Genomic DNA, 10,480 nt, shown 5'->3' with positions numbered 1-10,480 from the left:
GCGGTTGACATATGCTACCGCTGCCATGCTGTCTGTCCAAACTAACACGTGCTTGCCCTGGATCAACAGCCGGAACCTCCGCAGGGCGAGCAGAATTGCCAGTAACTCGAGGCAGTTGATGTGCCAATGCAGTCGCGGACCCGTCCAGAGGCCGGCGGCTGCGTGCCCATTGCAAACAGCGCCCCAGCCCGTCTTGGAGGCGTCTGTCATGACCACGACGCGCCTGGAGACCAGTTCTAGAGGAACACCTGCTCGTAGAAATGAGAGGTCGGTCCAAGGGCTGAAAAGACGGTGACAGACCGACGTAATGGCCACGTGGTGTGTCCCGTGGCGCCATGCCCATCTCGGGACTCAAGTCTGGAGCCAGTGCTGAAGCGGCCTCATATGCATCAACCTGAGAGGGGTGGCCACCGCCGAGGATGCCATATGCCCCAGGAGCCTCTGAAAAAGTTTCAGTGGAACCGCTGTTCCCTGCTTGAACGCCTTCAAACAGGCCAGCACCGACTGGGCGCGCTCGTTCGTAAGGCACGCCGTCAAGGAGACTGAGTCCAACTCCAAACCGAGAACAGGAGATGCTCTGAACTGGGAGGAGCTTGCTCTTTTCCCAGTTGACCCGAAGCCCTAGTCGGCTGAGGTGTGAGAGCACCAGGTCCCTGTGTGCGCATAACACGTCTCGAGAGTGAGCTAGGATTAGCCAGTCATCGAGATAGTTGAGAATGCGAATGCCCACCTCCCTTAACGGGGCAAGGGCAGCCTCTGCAATCTTTGTAAAGATGCAAGGAGATAGGGACAGGCCGAAAGGGAGGACTTTGTACTGATACGCCTGACCCTCGAACGCGAACTGCAGGAAGGGTCTGTGTCGAGGAAGGATCGAGACGTGAAAGTACGCATCCTTCAGGTCTACCGCCACGAACCAATCTTGATGCCGGACTCTCGTCAGAATGTGTCTTTGCGTCAGCATCTTGAACGGGAGTCTGTGTAAAGCCCGGTTCAGTACTCACAGGTCCAAGATTGGCCGCAACCCACCACCTTTTTCCGGTACGATGAAGTAGGGGCTGTAAAACCCTTCCTTCATCTCGGCTGGAGGGACAGGTTCTATCGCGTCCTTCCGTAGGAGGGTAGCGATCTCCGCGTGCAGGGTGGCAGCGTTTTCACCCTTGACCAAGGTGAAATGAATATCGCTGAACCTGGGTGGGCACCTGGAGAACTGAATCGCGTAGCTGAGTCGGACGGTCCGGATCAGCCACCGCGACGGATTGGAAAGTGCAAGCCATGCGTCCAAATTCCACGCGATGGGGACCAAGGGGACAACGTCATCGGACGTACCGCCAGGTGGGGCCTCGCGGCGGGGTGGAGCACGAGGTGCCACAGCACGTCATGGGCATGCTGAGTCTAGGGACATCGAAGCACTTACCTGGCTCCTTGTGACCACCCCCGGAACAGCCTGGGATGGGGGAGGAAGAGGCCTGTCCTCGTAATCCGTGGAGGCTGCCACATCGGGGGCGGCTGTGTGCCACATCTGGGTGCTCAGGGGCGGAAAGGGCACCACTGGAGCGGCAATCCTGCAAGAATAAGCCCGTGGACGGTAGTCGTGGTGACGACCGTACACACCAGGTATGTGACCCTGGGAGGAAGGAAGCCGCTCTTTTGCTGAATTGTTGGGTACCGTAGCCACTTGGGCGTGAGGCGAAATCAAACAAAAAGGCAACAAAAGATTTTCCACCCGGCCCTCCACCGGGGGATGGAGTGGTCTTTCTACCAGCTCCACGTGAGTAGGTTCCCTCATCCCTGGGTTGCCCGTCTCAGGGGCGCTTCAAGGACCTCCGTGGGTTCTTCGGTGCCGGCTTTGAGACGGGTGGCATCGGCTTCCTGCGGTGGGCTCCACGCCGGGGCCGGGCCGAAGGGGCGGGCTGCGGTGGAGCCGGTGCAGTCACCGCAGGGGGACGCCCTTGGCAATGAGCAGACGGGGTGCGGGATCTTGAGCCACACCAGGGCAGGATGTGCCGGATTGCCTCTGTCTGCTGCTTCACTGTCAAGAACTACTGGGCAAAGTCTTCAATGGTGTTGCCGAATAGGCCCACCTGGGAAATGGGGACAGCAAGGAACCGTGTCTTATCGGCCTCACCCATCTCGACCAGGTTGAGCCAAAGGTGGCGCTCCTGGACCACTAGTGTGGCCATCGTCCGCCCGAGAGACCGCGCTGTGACCTTCGTCACCCAGAGGGCGAGGTTGGTCACCGAGCGCAGTTCCTGCATCAAATCTGGGGCGGAACTACCCTCGTGCAGTTCTTTCAGCGCCTTGGCTTGGTGGACCTGCAGGAGAGCCATGGCGTGCAGGGCAGAGGCGGCTTGTCCAGCAGCACTTTAGGCCTTAGCCGTCAGGGACGACGTTAGCCGCTTAAGGTGTCCACGCCAGGTGGCGGCGCTCTGTGGGCATAAGTGCACCGCGAGCGCCTTATCCACCGGGGGAATTGCCATATAGCCCTTGGCTGCCCCGCCATCGAGGGTAGTGAGAGCGGGGGAACTGCGGAGTCGGGGCCGGGCAGTGAAAGGTGCCTCCCACGACTTTGTCAGCTCCTCATGCACTTCCGGGAAGAATGGCACTGGAGCGGGGCGCGGCTGCTTTGAGCGGCGCAGCGAGCCTAGAAACCAATCATCAAGCCGCGAGGGTTCAGGTGAGAGTGGAGGGTTCCACTCTAGCCCGACGCTCGCGACCGCCCGGGAAAGCATGTCCGTCATTTCGGCATCGGCCTGTGACTGGGCAATCGTCCCCGAAGGGGGAAGCCCAGCTGAGGCTTCTGCGTCCGACTGGACAAGCCCGCTCTCCGATGCTGCGCTCGAGAGCTCATCATCTTCGCGAGCTCTGAACAAGAAGCCAAACTCGCCGTGCGACGAGCCGGCGAACTCATCCGGAAGCCCGATTGGGGCAGACGAGCGTGCTGGGGAATGGGAGGTCCGCGGGGGGATACCCGGCGGAGACGATCACATTGGGGTCCCCAAATCGCCCCCAGTGATAGCCACGCTGACCTCATACCCGTAGGCAGAAGGACCAAGGTGGGGAGCCGCTTTTGTAAGAAAGCAAGCCACGACCACAACGTTGCCATGGTCATGTTCTCGCAGTGAGAACATGAACCATTCACAAATGCTGCTTCCGTGTGGGTCACGCCCAGACACGAAAGACAGCGATCATGACCATCCGAAGTTGAGAGATAACGACCGCAACCAGGAATAACACACAATCGGAAAGGCATCTTTAGAAAGACGCGTCTTTACAAAGACGTTCCATGTGTGCGCTCTTTTAGACAAATATACTCTTTTAGAGGGGAAAAATGCTTTCAGAAAATATACTGTCTAGTTTGTCTGCCGAAGCGCCCGGGGTGTTCTCTGCAGTGCACCAGTGCAGAGGAGGGAGAAGCCGCTGAAATGCGCCGTCAGATCCAGCAGAGTTGAATGAACAGGGATATTCAGCTCAATGAGCATGACCGTTCGGCTCTGAAGAGAAAATCTGAATGAGTGGGTGCATACCAGCTCCTTTTATATCCGTATGTCCGGGGGAGTGGCATGCAAATACCACTCGCCAATTTTCATTGCCCTTTTATCAAAGACCAGAGGTGTCTCGGGCTCCCAAGAGTGACCCCTAGTGTCACTACATCGACACCAACGTCGAGTGAGTGACAGATAGGGAACTGGTGACTTTGAGATAAGCATTTATTTATTTTCTCGAGTTACATTCATGTAACTATTGGCTAAAGCATTTCTTCCAGTAACCGTTCAGACAGACGCGTTTTCACGCTAAAAAAGCAAAACGCACCACAACGAACAGAGCAGAACGCAAGTGTCTCAAGACACGTTTTTATCAGTTGAAGAAGTTCTTTTTAAATTGACACAACATCTAAAAATGCAGCGCTCCCGTGAGAGATGCTAAAAACACAGTGAAAGGTGACGCAGTTGTCAAAAGACGTCCATTTAGCAAATGTTTACATGGAAAACGATCGTAAAAAACACGTTCATTTTGAACAGCCCCTTGTTCACATGACACCGCACTAGCTGAAGTTTCTCATAGTGACCTCTCAAAAAGACAGCCTTTTGTTTCAGTTGACTGTAGGTAAATTTACACTGTATCCAGCGCTGTTTGTTCTCTGTATTCGTAAATATCCCGATACTGTTTTACTGTGTGAGAACCCGCTCCAAATGATTCAGTGAGAGAGCGCTCTGAACAAATTGTACTGAATCACGAATCGATTCAGACCGTTTTTCAAGCTCGTTTGGACAATTCACTGAAAAGAACCGACTCAAAAGAATTATTCATTCGCAAATTGGGCATTGCTAGTTCTTTTAAACAGCCAACAGACACATTTCATGATTGGTGATATATTCTGAGAGTAAATATTTCTCAGGTTAGTCGGAGCGCTCATGGTACGCACAGTGCGTACGGCCGTACAGCTGCAGGCGCCACTGTCATGCAAGACTAAATGGTCAAATGATAACATTTTCACCTCCAACATAAGATGTTTTGGATTCTAATCAGCCCTAACACAACTTTATTTTAATAAATCAAGATTGCATACGTGCGGCAATGGATGTATATTATTTCAAAGGGTGTGGGTGGATGATGTAATAAAGTGGAGACTGGTTGCTTCATTGATAATTACTCAGAAATTATTTTTTTTTATTAAAGCAACATACAGAACAGTTTTGAAAAATGCAAAATGGGGATCCCCACCCAAATTAAATATTAAACGACACTATGTCACAAAATAATAATTGGGGACACATTTTTTTTTTTATTTTGCTTTGCCATATAGACCTTATTCACAGTAGCAGCATCTTTAATTTTTAACGAGAATGACAATGAGGCTCTGACAGTGCTGGGCAGATTACATATAATCTGAATTATGTAATCCGATTACAAAAATCTAGTACTTGTAATTAGATTAAATTACATTTTAAAATACTCTTAATCAGATTACAGTGACTTTTCTATGGATTACATGATTACATATTAATCAGGCAAAGGCTGTAAATTGCACATACAGACCTGATACTAGACATAAGCCATAATTGCACTGAAGATGGAGCAGTAATCAACACATAAAAGCTGAACCGATTGTATTAGTGCGGTAAAGTTAGTTTTAGTTTTGCGAATTTCGTTTGTGTTCTATGTCAAAAATGAACATGAATGCACTTTTGCATTTGTGACAACTTAAAAAAAAATTTTTTTTTACATTTAATCACAAATATTACAGGTCTGATTTTTTACCACACATGGATGGCATTTGTAATACCAAAACTGCTGGAGTAAGAACATTTTAAGTGCCTTTTTTATCTCACTCAGAAACAGACAAATAGCGAGTAAAACACATACACAAAATCATATTAATTGTTATATTTTGATCCATTGAGTAAGTTTCCAGTAATGCATTTATGTCTAAATGGTACAGTTTACTGTGGTCCTACTCGAATACATATGACATCAAATAAACAAGAATAAAGTCAGAAATAATTAAAAAATAATCCAAAAGAAATCAGATTTTGTTACTTTAAAAATTCAATCTAAGAGGTTACATTACTGACTACAATTTTATCAATGTAATTAGTAATCAGTATCAGATTACAATTCAGAAGTAATCTACCCAGCACTTGGCTCTGAGGGATAGATTTAAAGACTCTTCAATGGGTTTTGGATTATTCCATTTATGAAACATAGAAAGAAAGAAAAAATATTTTCAAGAAATGTCTGTTGACAAAAACAGATTTGTGGAGTTGAGGAAAATTAACTCTGATCTAGGATTTTATACAGCTATATAGAGTGCATGTCATTGATGAGACTGTAAGTCTGTTTGTCATGAGCTCGTTTTCATTCCTGTCAAATATCAAATACAGTGAATAAGGTCTATAGCTGGAAAGAAATTTGAGCTGTGGAAAAACGGAGCAAATACATGTGTGAATATTGCCATTGTCACTCAAAGCCACTGATAAGAGCCGCAACAAACACTCATCATAATATTAAAAATAACACATTCCATCGCCAGATCGGCAATTATTATAACACCCACAAATGAAACAGAAACTCATGCTGAAGTACTAGAGATGTTTACTCTGCGTTAGACACATAGACAAAAAATTATTTTTTGTGGTTGTGATGTGGGATTAGGGGTGGCCAGGCCATGCCTGGCGCTGAGTTGAATAATCAGCGGGAGAGAGATAAGTGGGGCTGGAGATGCCAGTTTGAGAGAGAGCGAGAGACCCACGCAGCAGTCTTGTGTGTGTGTGTTTTGTGGTCTGCTGGAAAGCAGTTTTATGTTGTGTTTTGTTCATTGGTTTATTAAAAGTTTATGTTGACTGCTCAGCTGGTTCCCGCCTCCTCCTTGCCCATCTTAAGAACCTTGTTACGTTGGTGCCGAAACCAGGGAAGGAGGAGGGATACGCTGTCGTGGAGTCCTCTCTGGAGAAGGAGTCACAGCCCTCCGCCAGGGGAGGAGCGGCTGTGATCCGCCAGGGGGTAGAGGAATGGCTGAGGACCAGGCGATAGCATGTCCGGTGACCGGCAAGTCACTTTTTCTCTCTCTGTCTCCTCTCTCTCTCGTTCTGTCTCTCCCGCTCACTCTTTCTCTCTTACCTTGCCCTCCCCTCGTCTCGCCAAATGTCGGCCAGAGGAAGGATGGCTGAAAGGGCAACACCTCCCCTCCAGGAAGGGAGGTGGGAGTAAGTCAGGCCGGAGATCTCCCTAGCCTGTATCTGGTAGTGGAGGAGTGTGACGAGGAGGGGGGCGTGGCCGGGCCGTGATGACATGTGCCTGGTGCTGAGTTGATTAATCAGCGGGAGAGAGATAAGGGGGGCCAGAGATGTCAGTTCGAGAGAGAGAGAGAGATAGAGAGATGCATGCAGCAGTCTTGTGTGTGTGTGTTTTGTGTTCTGCTGGAAAGCAGTTTTATGTTGTGTTTTGCTTTGTTCATTTGTTTATTAAAAGTTTACATTGACTGCTTAGCCGGTTCCCGCCTCCTCCTTGCCCATCTTAAGAAACTTGTTACAGTGGTAATCAACATTATGTTACAAATGCTTAACTTGTATTGAACACAGAACATTCCTTTTAAGGACGCTTAACACATGCCATCTCTGTCTCGCTTGCTATTTACAACTTGTTTCATTGCTTCTAGTTATGCCAGGCCAACAGCTTTAAGACTGGACAATTTTTGTTCATCTTCACAAAAATATAGTTTTCTGAGGCAGCTGTTTTGATGGCCACTTTGCCACCCAATTTGATTCGCATGTGTCTGTTTGGACACCTTACCATGAAAAGTACTGAAGTACTCTTATACAGACATTCAGAGTGAATCATAAAGTAGCAAAGATGACTGTTTAGCCGGATTGTTAGCTGATTTCATGACCTCTTCAAAAGTCGAACCCTTACAGTATCCTTACTCTGCCAAAGTAATATGTAGAGGACCATTTTCTCATACCCCTCTCCTTCTTTTCATCTCTTTCTCCTCTTCCACAAAAATCTGTATGTATGCTATAATCAGGCTTCTTTTTCAGTAGGTGTGTTGGGGATGAGCAAAGAAAAATCATTGAAAAGTTGAAATCACTCAGATAAAAAGAAAAGTTCTTTCATCGTGAGGTGTTAGCTGCTTTGATTGACAGTTATCTGTCCTGCTTGGTTGATCTAAAGGAGGGCTGTCATTAGCTTTCCTATACACTGGTGTGTGGATTTACATGAAGAGAGGGAGAGAGAGGTGACCCAGGAGTGTGCAATCTATTTAATATTTTTTTATATTTTGTGCAGCAGTTTGGTCCAAAGTCATGAAAGTTATGATAAGCAATAAACATCTCTATTTTTTATGATCTCACGCTTGACCACTGCACTCCAAATGCATTGTAGCATTTGATTGGATGTGTCGGTACGTGTAAGGGCAGGGTAGTCTCATGCAGAAATTAACTTTTATATAAAGGGGAAATATTTGCCTCCTGGATTTGAAATGTGTTTGCATTGTAAGATAACTGATTTTAGTCATTAAGGTAGAATGTAATGTATATATTGATTCTAAATGGTCAATTGCAACATCCTGCAGTCAAATATTTTTTTATAATGACCGCTAAATTGTATAACTGACCACTGACCTGTTTACAGTTACGGTTTGGCGGTTATATGGGGCCTCCGATTGGATGGTTGCTTGGGGGCTTCGAAATCGTTACACAGCACCTGCCTGTTTAATAACCGGGATAATATACATTCAGATGGTCATTATCACAAAATAAGCTGGCTGGATGATGGAGTACACAGACCCTAATGCAAAGCTTATGTATAGGCTAAATGCAAATGTATTGTGTAGAGCTGAGGAGGGCGGGGCTGGGATGGAATGAGACACACCCGGACCCCAATCAGCCTGATGGGGCGCGCGAGGGATAAAGGCGGCCGGGGACAACAGTTCGAGAGAGAGAGAGTTGCAGGCAGCTGTACTGTGTGGTTTTGGTTGTGTGTTTAAGTTGTTTATAAAATTATTATTTAAGTTGTCAAGCCGGTTCTCGCCTCCTCCTTTCCACTGAACCCCCTTACACTGGTGCCGAAACCCGGGAAGGAGGAGGGATTCCCACGGCCGCCGTCCGCGAGGCGAGTGGGGATGGGACTCCCCAACCACCTGGAGCGAGGGAGCCGCTGCCGGGGGTGGAGGAGTGCCCTGCCGTCCCCCAGGAACGCGGAGGGGTCGAGAGAAGACCGCCGTCCGCGGGGGGAGGAGGGAAGCGACTCCCCGACCGCCTGGAGTGGTAAGGCCGCTGCCAGGGGCGGAGGAGATTCCCCACGGGACGCCGGGAACGCGGAGGGGCGTTCTGTCCGCTGGGGGTCGGAGGTCTGACTCCGGTCCGCCCGGGGAGGAGCGGCTGCAGTCCGCCTGAGAGGGTGGAGTAGTGATCGTGGACCACGCGACGGCGCATCAGAGAACCGGTGAGTTTCTTTTTCTCTCTCTCCTCTCTCTCTCTCTGTCGCTCCGTGTTGGCCTTTCCCTCGCCATTTTGTGTTGTTGTTTTTTTCCCCTCCTGTCTCCTCCCAGGTCGAGGAAGGCGGGGAGGACCTGCCGGCAGTCGGGGCATAAGGCACGCCCCCCCCTCCCCCCGGAGAGGAAGGGTGGGGGGGATGTACGTCATGCCGGGGGCTCCCCGGCCTGAGGCAACGCCAGGAGGAGTGTAGAGCCGAGGAGGGCGGGGCCGGGCTGGAATGAGACACACCCGGTCCCCAATCAGCCTGATGGGGCACGCGAGGGATAAAGGCGGCCGGGGATGACAGTTCGAGAGAGAGAGAATTGCAGGCAGCTGTACTGTGTGTTTTTAGTTGTGTGTTTTTGGTTGTGTTTTTTGTTTAATAAATTGTTATTTAAGTTGTTAAGCCGGTTCTCGCCTCCTCCTTTCCACTGAACCCCCTTACACTGGTGCCGAAACCTGGGAAGGAGGAGGGATTCCCGTCGCAGAGTCCTCGACACTGCCGTCCACCCAGGGGAGCGCCGCTGCCGTCCGATGGGGGACGGAGTAGCCCGACCACCCGGACGCGGGGAACGGCTGCCGTCCGCGAGGCGAGTGGGGACTGGACTCACCGACCGCCTGGAGCGAGGGAGCTGCTGCCGGGGGCGGAGGAGTGCCCTGCCGTCTCCCGGGAACGTGGAGGGGTCGAGGGAAGACCGCCGTCTGCGGGGGGAGGAGGGAATCGACTCCCCGACCGCGTGGAGTGGTAGGGCCGCTGCCAGGGGCGGAGGAGTGTCCCCACGGGACGCCGGGAACGCTGAGGGGCGTTCTGTCCGCTGGGGGTCGGAGGTCTAACTCCGGTCCGCCCGGGGAGGAGCGGCTGCAGTCCGCCTGAGAGGGTGGAGTAGTGATCGAGGACCACGCGACGGCGCATCAGAGAACCGGTGAGTTTCTTTTTCTCTCTCTCCTCTCTCTCTCTCTGTCACTCTGTGTTGGCCTTTCCCTCGCCATTTTGTTTTGTTGTTTTTCCCCTCCTGTCTCCTCCCAGGTCGAGGAAGGCGGGGATGACCCGCCGGCAGTCGGGGCGTAAGGCACGCCCCCCCCCCCGGAGAGGAAGGGTGGGGGATGTACGTCATGCCGGGGGCTCCCCGGCCTAAGGCAACACCGGGAGGAGTGTAGAGCTGAGGAGGGCGGGGCTGGGATGGAATGAGACACACCCGGTCCCCAATCAGCCTGATGGGGCGCGCGAGGGATAAAGGCGGCCGGAGACGACAGTTCGAGAGAGAGAGAATTGCAGGCAGCTGTACTGTGTGGTTTTGGTTGTATGTTTAAGTTGTTTATAAAATTATTATTTAAGTTGTCAAGCCGGTTCTCGCCTCCTCCTTTCCACTGAACCCCCTTACATATTGCTTAGCATATATTTATATTCTTAGTTGTCACAGTAGCAAAGTATGCTGAGAATTATTTTTCTGTAGCCCAACAAAATAACATAATGAAAGCAGAGTCTTCAATGAGAACTTTTTATTTAG

This window comes from Myxocyprinus asiaticus, chromosome 10 (genome assembly GCF_019703515.2).
Source record: "Myxocyprinus asiaticus isolate MX2 ecotype Aquarium Trade chromosome 10, UBuf_Myxa_2, whole genome shotgun sequence".
Classification (NCBI taxonomy): Eukaryota; Metazoa; Chordata; class Actinopteri; order Cypriniformes; family Catostomidae; genus Myxocyprinus; species Myxocyprinus asiaticus.
Note: the sequence above shows the minus strand (reverse complement) of the source record.